This window comes from Desmodus rotundus, chromosome 4 (assembly GCF_022682495.2).
Source record: "Desmodus rotundus isolate HL8 chromosome 4, HLdesRot8A.1, whole genome shotgun sequence".
NCBI lineage: Eukaryota > Metazoa > Chordata > Mammalia > Chiroptera > Phyllostomidae > Desmodus > Desmodus rotundus.
Genome location: NC_071390.1, coordinates 9901235 through 9918276, shown reverse-complemented (window position 1 = coordinate 9918276; position 17042 = coordinate 9901235).

Sequence of the window (17042 nt, the reverse complement as noted above, 5' to 3'; positions counted from 1 at the left end):
AAGAAGGGAAAAAACGAAAACAAAAATCGCCACGCGCGCAGGCCGTGCCCAAAGATAGCCGTCTCCGGTCTATATTTCACCAAGCTCAGGCCTCACACTTGGCCCCGGTGCCGGGAGGGTTTGACCTCTGGGGTGGGACAGGCCGTGGGTTCATAGCTTCCCGGGTGGGAAAAGCCCTGCACGCCGGGCCCCGGGTCCTGCCTGCGCAATGCTTTTGCGGATTTGGAACCCAGGCACAGCCTCCTCCAGACCAAACAGAGAGGCATTTCCCAAACCCAGCACTGAGTCCGGGGGGTGGGCCTGGGGCTAGGTGCTGGCGGGAAAGGTCAGCCCTCCACTCCCGCCCTTCTGGGGTGCCTAACAACTTGGCAGAAGACAGGCTTCCTTCCTCCTTACATCAGACCTGTCTCCAGACGGATTTCTAGGTAAATCCGGAAGGCGATCGAATGCGGGCGCCCCCCCCCCCCCCACTATTCTGCTGTCAAAGACCGCACTTGTATCTTCACAGGCTACGTATCCTCAAAACCCATCTTCCAGGTACCCCACCTTTGCGCGCAGGGCCTGCCCCAGCTTACACTTCTTTAGGGCCAAATCTGGCCTGGAAAACCCACTAGGTGGCCGCTCTCTAACCATCGAAGACAGGACACCTGCGCTGATCTCGGTGCCCGGAGGGAGAGGAGCGGGCCCCTTTAGCGAGTTATGGGGGTGAGGGGCCTGCTGGGGCAGGAGAGCTCTAGGAGCAACTTTGCAGTGTATTTGAAAGACGGGAAGGGGAGCAGTGACTAGCAGGCCTGGGCGCCACACAGAGGCCAGGCCTGCAGTCGCTGCACAGCACTGCCCCCTGGTAGCAGGCGCCGGCACTACCCCGCTCGGCAGTGGCGGGTGTCCCTCCTGGGAGGCCAGGAAAAACCGTCTTTCCTCTCCAGGCCGCAAACCCTGACTGAGCTGTCCAGGGGCCTCCAGAAAGCCCTGGTGCCAAACTCAAAGCCTTGCTCCACCTCATCATGCGCTCACCTTCCCCAGAGAGGACCCAGGGCATGCGCAGTCACTTAAACCAGGCCTCCAACGTGGCCTGCATCCACTCCAGCACCCAAGTCCAGGCTGACCTCTACCAGGAGGGACCCGGAGATGTGGGTGCGGCAAGGAGGCTTCCACTACAAGCCCATGCGAGGTGGGTGGAGAACTATTGTGCACACAGAGGCTCATTTGGGGCTGGAAGCATTTATTCATTAATGAACATCAGCTCCCAGGACTTTATTCCTTGGCACCTGGACTTTCCAGAGATGAAAGGAAGCAGGTGGCAGGGCTGGGCTTCTCTTTGCACCCGAAGTGGGAGAGGTGGGCAAGGTGCCTAGTGACCAACTGCAAGTGTCTGAAGGAGATCCTTGGAGGTATGACCCCAGGGGGCTCAGAGCCCTTGCCCAGCCAGCCCCTTCTCACCAGATGGGCTGGTGCTGACCTTCCAAAGGTGCTGGAGGAAGACTGTCCCCTTCTCCAACAGGCACCTGGCATCTAGTGCCTGGTGCTGGCAGCAGGGCAGCCCCAGGACACAGCTGGCCCTTCACACCCCAACTGGACAATTGGTCCCATGCTTGGGGGTTTCACCTTGATGGAGAGGTAGGTGCTTAGACCACTGGGTATAGGGAAGGAGCTCGGGCTCTGGACCAGATCTCATTGGGGTTCCGGCTTGGCCACTGCTGGCTGTTGACCTTGAATGAGTTACTTTGCCTCTGTACAGCATTGTCCTTGTTTGATTCTCAGGGATGTTGTGAAGAGTAATTGAGGTGACATCCTTACCACTGTGCAGGCATGTTCTCAGTCAAGGTCACGTTGATGATTGCAGGTGTTCGCTGCAGGAGAGTCCCACAGCACGCATCCTGGGGTGGGCACCTGCAGCCCAGTCCCAGGCATCTTGATTTCCGGTCCTCAGAGGTGGGGAAGATGCAGAGCAGCGTCATCCCTGAGGGCTGCCTGTGGTGGCCACGAGCCTTCCTGGGTCTCTTCTGCCAGGACCCAGACTTTACACTCCAGATGCACTTTGCACACTTCTCCCAGCGCTGGGAAGCTAGTCATCCTTGCTAACGATTGCGTCTGGGAGGGAAAGTGATGAGAACACCGGGCCTAAGAGCTGTCACGCACACATGCCCGGCCCAGGACTGAGAGCTGTGCAGTCACTATCCCATGTCATCTTCACGACACAGGTGCAAATGGAGTTCATTAAGTTTTTAAATCTCCATTTTACAGAGCAAGAAACAGGCTCAGAGAGATTAAGTAACTTGCCCTAGATCACACAGCTGGTAAGTGATGGAGTGTGGATTTGAACCCTTCAGAGCCAAGCTCAGAAGCACTGAGTTGTGTGGCACTAGAAAGCACAAGGTTTTGCACTTCATTTCCCACTCACCGCTGTTCCCTATACTGCACCTTCCTCTTCCCTGCGTCAGTGCTGGCAGAAGCGGAAGCATGTTTGGAGGAACTTGGGTCCTGGCGGCATTTCCACTAGCCCAGCTAGTTCCGGGGGTGTCCTGAGACCTTTGGGTCAAACCCCTTTTGGTCCCTGGTCCCCTTGGCTGTCTCATTGGGGCACTACCTGCAGGACACTGGGACAAAGGTCCCGGGAAGAGAGCTGAAGGACAGGAATTAAAGCTACTACTATGTGTAACTTGCGGGTTCCCGGCACAAGGCACCGTCTCTAAGAGGCTGACAGCTACCCAGAAGGCTGTGAGTGGGCTTGGCCTTGGGATTCCCATTGCTGCTCCCTGAAGTCCCCAGTCAGCAAATATTCAATGAACGCCTACTGGGTGCCAGGCCCTTACCCCAGGTCTGCTACTCTCTGTCCTAATACAGTCCTCTCCTGGGGCTGAACTAAGGGCTTCCCCCACCAGGCGCTGGTAGGAGTGAGCATTCAAGTGGGGCCCAACTCTGTCCAGACCTAGTTGGGTCACACCCGCGCCCACCCTTCACCCTACTGCAGCCAACACCGCCACCCCCTGCCACCCCTGCATCCTGCCCACAGGCCTCAGGCCACACTGGGCAAGGTGTCCCCTGGTGGCAGGCAACCAAGCACACACCTGGCCCTCACATTCTCCAGGCGCCGGCCCAGTCCTCCCTGAGTAGAGACCACCAGTGCCAGACAACCCCCCCCCCTTAGCCCTCCAGTCCTGTGCCAGGCCCCCTGATGCAGTTGAGAAAACAAAGAGCATCCACCCGAGCTCAGAGGTGAGAGACAACTATATACACCTGGATTTAAAAAGACAATCCCCCACCCAACCACCACGAGTACTGGTGTCCACGGCCCCTTGCCCTGTCTTATCAACTGGAAGGGCAAATTACCCCACCCTTCTCTGCTGTCACACATGTGTCACCTGATGCCATCCACCCACGTCTCTGTGGGAAGCAGCTACTCTCCCTCGAAAACCCTGCCAGGCAGTCCCAATGGAGAGAGAGGGCTCCTTGGAGCCAGAATCAGGAGGTAAATGCTTGGGAGCACTCTTCACAAACCCAGCGCGGTCCATCTGGCCCCCCAGGAGTCCTTGCCACGTGCACCCCTGGGCTCACTTTCTCAAGGACCCTTTGGCAGGGTGCAGTATGTGGTACGTTGATTATTTCACCTAAGGCTGGAGTTCAGGGAGACTTTAGCTAATGCAAGTTTGAAAATTGGGTTTGAGCTGGAGCATCAGAGGTTTAGGAACAGCTCAAGGATGAGCCTGGAGCCAGAGCCGTTATTATAAGGTCAGCTTCAGGTGTGGCAGAAGGCTGCACCTGCGAGAATAAGCAAGGGACTGGGGGTAGGGACACCAGGGTTCTCCAAGGACCCCTCCAACGGCCTGTCAGTTTCCTTGTGCTGGTCCTGGGGCAGGTTGGTCTTCCTCCTCTGTGTTCTTGCAGAGAAGCCCAACGCAGCCTAGTAAACGAGGAGTTGATTTGGTCACCCCATCCTGTGGCCTCACACAGGTTGTACCCTCTGCCGGGACATTTGCACCTTTTCCCTGTGCTTTGTTAACGCCTGCCCTTTCTGTGTGGGTCGCATTCCGCTGTCATAGGCTGTTAGGGGACCGTGCGCCTTCTTGTCACAAGGGCTGCGGGCGGGTGAAACTTAGCATCTGTTCTCGTGATCATCGCGGGTGAAACTTAGCATCTGTTCTCGTGATCATCAGACGGTCCGCCTTTAGCTGCGAGGTCCGGGCAGGCAGGGCGGAGTGTTTTCTAGTCACTGCGTCCCCAGCACTTAACACCAGGGGCGGTTGTTGAACGGCCACAAATGGTTCATTTTTGTTTGTTTGTTTTGTAGCTAGAGTCAGAAACTAGTTTAGCCTCACCCTGTACCCTAATTAGCAGTCATAGTAGGTAATTCAAAATGCACCATTTTAATATGTTGTGAAGGAAATTATCCTCCAAATGCACTCACTCCCAGGGGAGCGAGTCTTAGAGTGACAGAATAGAAAGGCTCTCAGACTAAGTTAAGATGCTTGAATCTAACAGATTATTGATTACCTTTAAAACTCACAGTGAGAAGGAAGAGAAAGGGGATTGGGGGTAGGTCAGCACAAACACGGTAAGGTGTGAGCAGGTGGGGGGGAACCGCCCCCTGAATCCTGGGTTATGTGATGTTCAGTGTTCGTCTCTCTCAGTCTCTCTCTCTCTCTGTACGTATGTGTATGTGTACACACACACACACATATATAAGGGGAATTTATATATAATTTCCCCCTTAGCGATGCACGTGTAAGGACCAGAACTGTGGGTGAGTTATGAGACCCAGTAGACAGACAGAAGGTGCTGGATCAGAGGCAATGGAACATACTTTCATCTTCACCTGGCCCCAGCAGAAGCTCATCCATTATTCTGTGCCCTTGGGCTGAACACAATTGGGACCATAATGGGTGTTGCCAATGGGTGGCTGAGTTGGGGTAACAAAGCTGCCAGCCCTGAGGTGACATGCTTGTGCCTTACAACTTGGTCTCTTCATCTTTTTCTACCAAACCTAGCACTCTGGTTTGTTTTATCATATATTCCACTTATTCTATTCATTTTTAACATCCCATGTGGATTACCAATTTACTACCCATGTGAATTCTGCAAGGTATTTGTGGCTCATCATCTGTACTAAACGCATCCAATGACTTTTGCTTATATTTCATGATCTACTGATTTGCTTACTATGTATACCTCCACTTCTTCTGAGTCTAATCTATCCTATGTGTTTTTCTTGTCTTCTATAGCATGCTTGAATATTCTCCAGTAATATAGCATGCACACATTACATAACGCATGTAGTAAAAGCCCACTGTGTGCTAAGCACCATGCTAGGCAGCCTTCCACGTAGTGGAAAGACACAAGAAGTAATCCCCACAGTCAGGCGCCATGTGAAAAACACCAGGGAGGGGCGAACCTGCTGTCCCAAGAATGGCAGTCAGGGAGAGCTTCCCAGAGGAAGTGGCATTTGAGCTGAGATTTGAAAGGAGAGCTTCATCATCCTGGGGTTTCAGAAATTCCTAATAAATAGACACCAAGGTCTGTTCCTCCCCCATTCCAATTGTGAGTCATATTTGGCCTATTTTCCATCTGACTTTCCCAGGGAACACTAACACGCTCTCGTCCCCCAAACGCACAAATGTTATGTTTTAACACAAAAATAAGAACGAAAAACATCTGTTGGCAAAAGACACTACAGAATAGTATTTAGGCTTATAAATGGTTCTAACTGGGATCAGCAGCCTATAATTAGACTTTAACAATCCAAGAGAGGAGTTATATGCACCCTGCACGACAGATTGGCGTCTTTTTCTTTAGTTCTGCAGGTTTGGTGGGCAGATTGGCCCCCGACTTGCCTCCTACAATAACTGTCCCACCGAGGTAAACATGTCACAAACAAGAACAATGAGATCACCAATAATGTAACACTAATACCATAAACAAAAGAAACACCACCTTCGGCTCTGGTGGAATGAAAAACACAATGTGGACCAACTAACAGAGCTATTTAAAAAACAAATTACTCACGGCCAAGCCTCTTAGCGCAATTTTCTGGGAACCTCGGTTCGATTAGAAGTTTTTTTCCTGAAAGGGACCCGCCTCTGCTGCCTTTTGGATGGCGCGTGCTTACAGCTCTGAGGCCTTGGACAAAGAAGTAAGTGCTCCTCACTGAACCACCTCACGCTCACTCGTTCCTTCTTATTTTCTCCCAAATGGAGATATTTCCAAGGTCACCAGTTACTGTAGATAGAGAGTCCGCAAGCATATCTCCCATCAATGACATTTTCCTGAGACCTCAGGCTTTTCCCAAAGGCCAAAGTCCTCGGACCACAGGCTAGGCTTCCTCGATAAAGCCCTTTTTATTTCCCTGAAGAACGTATATATGGATAACAGAACACTAGCCTTGTAGTGCATTTTTAGAGGTTGCCTGCCTCTTCCCCTTCATTCTTTAGATGAGGAAACAGCCTCCAGGTGCAGGCTTGAGACCTGAAAAGCCTTGCTGTGAAGAAAGTATGATATACCCTTACACAAACGAGTGGAGGAGACAGACTTGGGTATCAAGCAAAATGCCTGGCTGCTTTCTTCTGGGCACTGTAATTTGCCCTCATTCCCTGAATCGACGCGTCTGACCAATGGATGAGTAGCCAGAGTCTTTAACGAGCTTTCATGTGGCTTGGCAAGAGGGACAGAGGCAAGGAACAGTTCACTCTCTAGAAATGGAATGAATGTTTTCATAACTGGACAACTGGTGTTTGTGAGGTAGAAGAGATGTTATACTGGATAGCCAACTCAAACTGGCCTTTATTGGTCACATAGCAAAAAAGTTCAGGGTGATATTGATTTCAGGCTTAGCTATATACAGAGGCCAATGATATCAGATAGCCACTCCCTGCCTCTCAGGTTCCTCATGGTGACAAGATTGCTGCCAGGGTTCCTCATGGTGACAAGATTGCTGCCAGACACTCTGGACCTGCATCCTCCCAGGTTCAAATGCTGTGAAAGAGAGGGCTCATCTCTTAATGATCACAGCAGGAATCTCAATGCTTCTGATTGAGCCATGTGCTCATGCCTCAACCAATCACCATGGCCAAGAGAAAACAATGCTCCAAATGGTCAAGACTGAGTCACATGTCCATTCCTGATGCAGGTGAAACATGCATACTGAGTGTGAGAGAGTGGTTCCTTGGTGGAAAACCAAGGTATCAGGAGAAAGCAGAGTGGGTGCCGGATGGCAAAAACAACACATCTACCATAGGTGCGAAACTGGCCACAAGGTATCACTTAGAGTGTCCGCTTTGCAGTGGCAGCCCCAGGTCGTGTGGGTTCTGGGATCCAGGTGGTTGTCCAGAGATTCCCCAAGTTCAGGCAGAGCTACTTAATCAATACGAAGTGCCGGGATTAGCATACTCTTCTTCCTCCATGAGCTAGGCTTGGACAATCAGTAGTTTTAGTTTGGGGACTATCGATTCTGCAGTTTGTACTCTGGTTGACACTTTACCACAGACTTTCAGAGGCTGGCAAGCCTCAGTTTCTTTATCTGTCTAACGGGGATAATACACTGAAAATGAAAGCTCTTGGCAAAACATAAAATACCACTCTGAGGGTATCAGGGTGGCTGGCGAAGCTGGGGGAGGCAGGGTTCATGGCCACAAAGCCAATGGCATGGAGGCTCTAGGTCATTCCCGATGAAGCACTAGCTGCCGTGGGTGAGGACCACGGTCGAGAGGGTGTGCGCCACCCCAGAGAGAGAAGGAGTGTGGGACCATGCATGAGGAGAAAGGGAGTGCAAGTTCATTCATGGATCTAGAACCCAGACACCCCAGAGGGCGTCACCACCCACCTTGGGGGTGAGTCTTGAGCATCCCAGGAGGCCTGGGCAGAGGAGATTGGAGGCAGGGCGGCAGCAGCCCTCTGTCGGTCCTGTCACCTGACTTGGCGAGCCCTCAGAAGGTGCCACTGAGGGGGTACCTGCCACTGTAGGCCACATCAGTGGCTGAGGGGTGAGCTCAGAGCAGTGGTGGCAGTCACCTAGCAGGCCTCCAGGAGAAAGCCCGGGGGACATCTGTCTTCAGAAGCCCTTCCAGACTTCTCCAGGGCAGCTGCCATCACTGAGTTGTCAGGCTGTCCTCTGATTGTCCCCCGAGTGCAGGAACAGAGCATCCGGCCATGTTGACAAGTCCACTTCCCCGTTGGGCTGCTGGCCTCCTTTGAGTCTGGGGGCCACAGCAGCAATCTGTGCTGAACCCCAATACCTGAGGGTCAGGGCCATTTCCCTCTGCCTCTTCCGTTGGGTTCCCCCTGGGGTTCTGCCCCAGGGAGCACCTTCTTCATAGCTCCTTCTCCAAACACTGTAAAAAAGGAAAGTTTTCAAGGAGTAAAATAATCCTCAGAGGGAAAAAGTGATTGTGACATCCTCACAGGGTCATAGGACGCAGACCTTATGAATTTCAAGTATTGTAATCAACAAGCGGTCTCAGGCAGGATTTGTCCGCTCTTGGGTCTGGCTGCTGCTTCTCCCTGAAGAATCTGGTCACTTGTTCAGGCAACAGAACCATGCTCCAAAGAGAGTGCTGCCTCTCTCTCCAAATGAGGTGAGGGTCCGCAATATAGAGGGGGCACGTGGGACCTGACAGCCAGAAGCCATTTCCACTTCCATTACAATGCCTGCTTAACTGCCTGTCACATCTGTGTTCTCACACATTCACTGGCAGCTTGGAGAAGAGGAGGGAGCCCCAGGGATGGGGTTGGCACTGCTGCAACTGTTTCAGAGTCTGGCTTTCGTTCCGGCTGGAAGAGCAGCTCCCAGGCAGTGAATCCAGGCAGGGAGAATTCTGGGATCCCCTCTTCGCGGGTGAGCACTATGCAGGGTATACAGGCAGGGCTCCTGCTTTGGCGATCATTTGAGTCTGAAATAGTCACAGGAAACTGCAATGGAGGACACTTATTCTGTAAATTTGCAGACCCAGCATCATTCTGCCATGGGAATTTTTTTTCTCAAATCAGTAGTGAAGTTGAAATCGTTAAGGGGTTTGAGCCCTGGCTGGTGTGGCTCAGTGGACTGAGTGCCAGCCTGCAAACCGAAAATTCACTGCTTCGACTCCAGTCAGGGCACAAGTCTGGGGTGCCGGCCAGGTCCCCAGATCTATGTATGTTGCTCTTTCTATCTATGTATCTCTCTTTCTCTCTCTCTCACATCAATATTTCTCTCCCTCTCTTTCTCCCTCCATTTCCCTCTCTTTAATTCTTTAAAAGTTATTTATTTAAATTCTTTAGTTCTTTAAAAATTAATTCTTTAAAAAAATTGTTAGAGGTTTGTCACTGATCTTTGGCCTTGCTGGAAGCAGAGAGCAGAATCTCTCAGGCCTCTCCATTAAGCTCCAAGGAAGCAAAAGCCAGACTTGTTCTTCGAGCTCCCTCTGGTGGCAACTACCAGAGATAATCCAACTCTGTGGGTTTTGCTGGGGGTTAGTGGCACAGAGGAGGCCCCCTGAGTTCTCAGCCGGAAGGAACAGTAGGAAAGATGCTTTACCCTCCCAGTGGCGTGGCAAAGAGTCCGCTGTCACCCTCTGCAAGGTGGCCGCCATCTGTTCAGATTCTTAAAAGCTGGAATTCCTACAGATGCCCGGCCCTGCTGATGGGCACAAGTGTTATGGAATGAATGATTTGGGCAGAGGACTTGGAAATCTGCTCGGTGCCGTTTTATACACTTTTCTAGAATTATCTCAGTTTCTCGCCCCGATTGGCAGGTTCTCCAGTGCTGAGTTGGCATCTTAGTCATATTTGGAGGATGCCTCCTTTCCTCCCGCATCTAGCGCGGGCTTTGCTGACTGGAGCGCGTCCTGGAGGAGCTGTGGCCCTGGGGCAGGTTCTGGTGAACTGTATTGCACCTCCAAGGCTGATGCCGGGTGCCTGACCGCATCGGCTGCTTGGCCTAGCCTGTGTTGTGTGCGTTCTCTTAGGCCTTGACAGATGGAGGCAGCTTTGACAGCTCATCAGCTCCGTGTGGACGCTGGTCCCTAGTCACTGCTCTCAGACCGCCAGCCCAAATTCCGGATTTTTCCTCTAATGTATTTGGCATGGAGATGGATGCTGAGAGCAGTGGGGTAGGCGTTTGAAGGCAGCAGTGGGGTTGGAAGGGAGACGGACCAGAGAAATAACGGAGGGAATTGCTCATGTCAACACACAGACATGAGTTGCGCTGAACGCTCTGAAAAAGCTCAGAGAGCAGCAGGCTGTGGCAGCAAAGGCACCAAATAGGACGGGGTTCCAGACCTGGCCCTGCAGCTCTGGCCTGGTCGCTGAACCTCTCTGAGCCCAGTATCTCTCTGTGTAAGATAACCTGGCTGGCCATGTCCTCCAGAGATACATAGATATACATCTCTCCAAAGACTATATATATGGCTGACGATGTGTTCAGTGGCCTGGGGATATTTGCTACCATTCTCACTGATGAAAACTCAAGATTTCTACTTTGTGTTCTTCTAATTGGTGAGGCCTTGGCCTGGACACCACTGCCCCCTTGTGGCAGCTAGTCTAATTTTGTAGGTTAAGGATGAGGAATTCAACAGTTTGTAAGGCCTTATAAACTTGGATTTCAAAGTGGGTGGATAATGTCCCCAGAGCTTTACTCATCCCTGGGAGGAACAGATGTCTGGAACTAGATGAGATGCCTTCATCATTCACCCCCATAATGCCCTACTGTTATGTCAAGGCAGTAATGTGGGGGCAATCTTTAAGCAGATTTACAACCAGGTGACCTAAATGCATCACAAATGGACTCAGACTGAAACTTGCAAGCTTCTGAGACCTGGCATGCTCCTACTTCAGAGTGGAATAATTAAAAGGGGGGCACTCTGCCCAGGTGGTACTTGTAGGTGTTAAACATCCTGTTGGTGTGTACACAGACTTTTCTTTGTATTGAGGTAAGATTTACGAGTACATAAGTCAACCATTTCAGGTGAGTGTGATAACCACCGCGCATGGAAACAGATGAAGTGAACCATTTTTAAAGTGAACAGTCTCGTGGCCCTTAGGACATTCACAATGTTATGTAACCCTCCAGCTCCCAGACGCTTCTGTCACCTCAAAAGGAAATCCCTGAACCCCTGCAGTGAGTCCTCATCCCCTCTGGCACCTGGAGACCAGCAATTTGCTTCCATTTCCATGGATTTATTTATTTGAGATATTTCATCGAAGTGGAGCCATACAATATTTTGTGTGTGACTTCTTTCACTTAGCATAAGGCTTTTGAGGTTCATACACACTGCAGTGTGAAGCAGTACTGCATTCCTTCTTGTTACTGAGTAATATTCCATGCCACATATGCCACATTTTGTTCATCCGCTTGCTCACTGATGGGCATTTGGGTTGTCCCCACCTTTGGCTGTGGTGAGTAGTGCTGGCATGACATTTGTGTACGAGTATTTGTTTGAGTCCCTGTGTTCCATTCTTTTGGGTGGATATCTAGGAGCAGAATTTCTGGGTCATATAGTAATTCTGCATTTAACTTTTTAAAAAATCCTCACCCAAAGATACGCTTATTGATTTGAGAGAGAGAGGAAGGTAGAGAAAGAGAGAGAGAAAAACATTGATTGGTTGCCTTCCACATGCACCTGGCCTGGGGATCAAACCTGCAAACTTTTGGTGTGGAGGACAATGAGCACTTCAACTGAGTCACCTGGCCAAGGCCGTATTCAACTTTCTGATGAACTGAGTCTTTAGAACGATGGGTCAGTAGGAGGGGAGATGACATGCTTCAGGATCTAACAATTCCTTCCAGTTTCTTGCTTATTCCTCTGGATCTGCCAAAGATTTGTGGGCTGGCTGGTGTGACTTTGCTTGGGGTGGGGGTGGGAGGTTGTGGGACAAACTTCCAAGAGTATGCCTTCTTTGGGTGCATAGCAGCAGCCCAGGAGGCCAAACCAATCCAGGTGAACACATTAAAAAGTCTCTTCTGGCCCAGGCTGGGTAGCTCAGTTGGTTAAAGTGCATCCTGTAATGCCAACGTTATGGGTTTGATCCCTGGTGAGGGTACATACAGTAATTAACCAATGAAGGCATAAATAAATGGGACAACACATTGATGTCTCTCTCTCTCTCTCTCAAATCAATAAATTAAAAAAAAATTTAAAGCTTCTTCTGGCATCCCATCTACTATTATTTCATTGGCCAAAGTCATAGGGCTAAGCTCCGCTTTAATGGAGAGGGGATGTAATACTCACCAAGCTCCACTGAGAGGTGCTGCAAAGTTACATAACAGGCTGAGGATGTTTCAGGGTATTGGAGGCAAAGAGTTAAGGAACCATCCCCAACGAGGCTTGCTATCTCTTTGTAAGGGGCTGGACTTAAGTACCTAACTTACTTTTCCTTCATCATATTTACATTCTATTAAAAATACTATGGTCTTGATGCAAATGTGTTTGCACGGTGGGACATTTGTAGTTGGGGAACTCTTGGACCACAGTGCCAGGGCCGCCAAGCCACCCGTCTGCCCGAAACTCTTCTGGGGAAGCTGGGCTGGCACTGGGTGGAGACATTCAGGCTCCTTTAACCCAGGCCCCTTAAGGAATGTGAATCAGTAAGTGGCATAAATTATTCAGCTTAAGGAACAGTCTCAGAAATGAACAACAGGCTGGAGAAATTGCCAACAGAGTGCTCATTCTTTGCAGGGTTTGGACCTCTGCTCACCTTTGAGTGGATGGGCATTTCTGACTATTAAAAATTCAGATTTCAGGGAAGAATGAATCTAAGTTGGGCAGAGATTTCAAGGAGACTCTGAGTTTCCTTTTCAGCCTCTTCTGCAGAGTCCGGGGGGATGAGCACATGGACACAGCCTGACTCCGTGTGAGAGGCAGCCTGTCCTTTGTTCAGAAGGGTCTTTTCCGTCAGTTGAGCTACCAGAAATTCATTCCATCTCTAAAACCCTTCTGAGGGCTTTGCCTCTTTGGGGGACTCCTGTCAGAACACAAAACCTCGGGGGGAGGAAACCTAACATTTACCAAACACGTATCGCGTGAACGCATCTTCACTAACACGGTAGATATGCTCTGCAAAACTGCTCTATTATTTTTTCCTTCTAAATAATCAGTAGATCACAGAACTATGTAACAGTAGAAAGGGAAAGGGAAAGGAGAGTCCCTTGCCCTCCGGCCATCAGAGATAATGTCTGGTCAGGGCGTGGCGGAGAATCCCATGCATATTTGCATCTTCCTTGACCTATCAGCACCATTTGGCTGGGTTGGCTACTCTGGGTTGTCCTCCTGGCTTCTGAGATGGCATCCCCATGGTTTCCCACCTATTGCTCTGGCTGACCCACCTCAGACACTTCTGCAGGTGTCTCCTTTGCTTGCCCAGGTATGTCAGAGTTTCTCAGAATTCAGCCTGTATGACCATTTTCTCTGCTCACTTTATACGAGTTAGGAAGTCTCCTTTCCATCATATACTTACCACCTGCCCAAACATGCACCACCAGCCTCCTTCTCTCTTCTCAGCTCCAACCTCAACACCAAACTGCACCCTGACACTTCCACTTGCATGGCTCACAGGAACCCCAAACTTACTTTGAATGAAAGTGGGGTGTTGACCTCTCTCTTTCAAAGTCTGCTCTTATTCCATCTCAGAATGGGGACCTCCGTCTCTTGAATTGTGATTTGATCTCTTCTTTTGTCTTGCTCCTCATTCAATCCATCCTTAATTCCTGTCGATTCTGCCTGCAGATACATCCACATGTTATTAGATCCACATTCCATCCAATCTAAAATGCGTTGCCGCTGGTACTTTCTTCGTCTTGGCAGAAAGTGTCGATGGAAAGTTTTTGCCATGCAACCAGCTAACAGTTGTTTCATGGTTGACAGCACTGATTAGAAGATGTTCCCGATTGAAGAACATATCTTGATTTTATGGAAGTATAAATGTGACAAAATGTGAATCTTGGAGTCAAAGAAATAGAGAATCTTAAATCCATCTATTTCAGTCTCTGTTACCATTATTCTAGCATAGGTCTTCTTCTACCCGGACTTCCTCGGACCTCACATTTCCCCCTCCCCGAGGCTTCTGTGCATCCATTTATTCACAGGCAAGGTTGCCTCCAAAAGGTATCTGGATTCTAATGACTTCTCGGTACCTTCTCTGCTACGACCCTAGTTCAGACCCCACCCTCTCTTGCCTGGACACCTGGTCTCCTTGCCTCCTCCATCAAGCCAGAGGGATCTTTCTAGAGAACAAGCCAATCGCATCACCCCTCTTCCGCAAATCCCCCAAACGTTTCCAGTTATGCCTGGAGTACATTCGACAGCCAGCAAGGCCCTGATTGTCCCTTCCACTGCTCCATTCTCATTGTTCGCCACGTGTTACCTTGCTCGCTGTGCTGCAGCCACCGGGGCACTTTTCTCTGCCACATCGAGCTCATTCCTACCATCGGGCTTTTGCATTTGCCATTCTGTTTGCTTTAAAAGCTCTTATCCTGGCCCTGGCCAGTGTGGCTCGGTTGGTTGGAGCATCATCCTGTAAACCAAAGGTTGTGGGTTCCATCCCAGGTCAGGGCACACACCTAGGTTGTGGGTTTGATCCCTGGTCAAGGTGCATACAGGAGGCAGCCAATTGGTGTTTCTTTTGCTCTCTTCCTTCCTCTCTCTCTAAAAAGCAATGGAAAGAATGTCCTTGGGTGAGGATAAAAAAAAAATTAAAAAAACCCAACTTTATTTAAAAAAAAAAGGAAAAAGCTCTTATCCTGGATCTTTGCGTAGTCCGCTCCTTCTCCTCAGTTAGGGGCCAGCTTACCTGTCACCTGAGGCCTTTTCCAGATCGGCCTCACTAGAACTGCCTCCGCACCTCGGACCGTCCGTCCCCTCTCACCAGCACTCTGCCACATTTAATACTGATTTATGCATTCATTCCTCTTTCTCCCCTCACCGGAATGTGAGCTCCTTGAGGGCAGGAACTCTGTCTTGTTCACTGTTACCGCCTCAATGTCTTAGTGCTTAGCACGGAGCAGGCATTCCATACGAAATATTTGATGAAATATTTGGTCAGTGTCATGTGCTACTTCCTACTTTCTCTCTTGTACTTCATCTCCTCCTAAACTCGATTGCTAGACTGATCTTCTAAAAATAAAAATCTGAACCTGTCACTCCTCCACATAAAACCTATAACGGCTCATTGCAAAACTTAATGCTTTCGCAGCATCTTAACGATACTGGTCTGTTGTATGTTCATTTCAGTCCATTCAAGATGCTTTCTAGTTTCCCTTGTAATATCTTCTTTGATTCGTGGGTTTTGGAAGCATGTTATTTAGTTTCCTAACCTTTGGGGATTATTCAGATATCTTTCTGTTACTGATTTTTTCATTTAGTACCATGGTGACAAAGAACATCCTTTGTATTACTGGGATCCTTATACATTCATCAGGACTTGTTTTCTGATCCCAGATATGATTGATTGCTCTCCATAAACATTCCACGCGCACTTGAGGAGAAGTTACATTCTGCAGTTGTTGGGAGGAACATTCTGCAAATGTCAATTAGCCAATTTGGTTGATAGTATGGGTTAAATCTACTATAGCCTTATTGATTTTTTGCCTACTTGTATAAAGTATGCAGAGAGATGTGTTGAAATTTCCAACATAATTGTGGATTTCTTTATTTCCCTTTGAATTTTACTAGTTTTTATCTCATATATGTTGAAGCTCTGTTCTTAGGAGGAAAACTATTTAAGACTGTTATCTCTTAGAGTTTAATTGACCCACTTAAAATTATGAAATGACCTTTGCTATCTCTGTAATATTCTTTGTTCTGAAACCTACTTTATTTGATATTAATATAGTCATTTTTTTGACCCATGTTAACATTGTCCACGTCTCCATTCTCCTAGCCTACTTGTGCCTTTATGTTTAAAGTGTGTTTCCAGTTGGCAGCATTTAGTTGCATCTTGCTTTCTTCTCCCTTCTGACAATCCATGTCATTTAATTGGGATGTCTAACCATACATATTTAATGTGGTTATTGTGATGGTTAGGTTTAAGTCTATCATCATGCTATTTATTCTTTATTTGCCTCATCTGTTCTTTGTTCCCTCTTTCCTCTTTTTATGCTTTATTTTAGATTAATTGAATATTTTATTATTTTTTATCTCTGTTGGCTTATTAGATATAAGTCTTTCATTATTTTAGTGGCTGACTTAAGGCTCATAATCTACATCTTTAACTTATCAGCGTGTTCCCTCAAGTGATCTTATACAACTTCACAAGTGGTATAAGAACATCAAAACAGCCTGTTTCCATTTCTCCCTGCTCTTGGCCTTCATGCTATTGTTGTTACACATTCCACTTTTGTCATACATTTAGGAGTTATAAATGCCAGTCATTTCGATGTTATAAATCTCCATAATATACAATGCTATTATTTTATTTAAACCATCATTGACCATATTTTGCCATGTATAATGCACATCCACATTTTTGGCCCAAACATTCAGGAAAAAAATCTTTTCATTTTCAAATTTAATTAATTATTTATCTATATTTAGATACTGTGGTTTTTTTGTATTATAAAGGATTTGTAGCTTTTATTTTTGAACATATTGTGGTATAAGAAATTGTATGTGACAAATAATTACAAAACACAAGAACAGATACAAGGCACAAGAAATTTTGTGTACTGGTACCACCCATGTATAATATGTATCCTATTTTTCCCTAAACAATTTGGGAAAAAAGCTGCACATTATACACGGTGAAATACAGTATCTTTAAAGACATTTAAATAATGAGAACAAGAGTAATATATTCTCCCACACAGTTACTATTTCTCGCCCATTTCATGCCTCTGTGTAGATCCAGATTGCCATCGGGTACAATTTTCCCTCTTTCTGAAGGACTTCCTTTAACATTTTTTTTTTAATCCTCACCTGAGGATATGTCTATTAATTTGATTGAGAGAGAGAGAGAAAGAGAGAGAAACATCAACATTGATCAGCTGCCTCCTGCTTGCTCCCAACAGGGGATCAAACCCTCAACCTTTTGGTGTACAGGGCAGTGCTCCAACTGACTGAGCCATCCGGCCAGGGCTAACATTC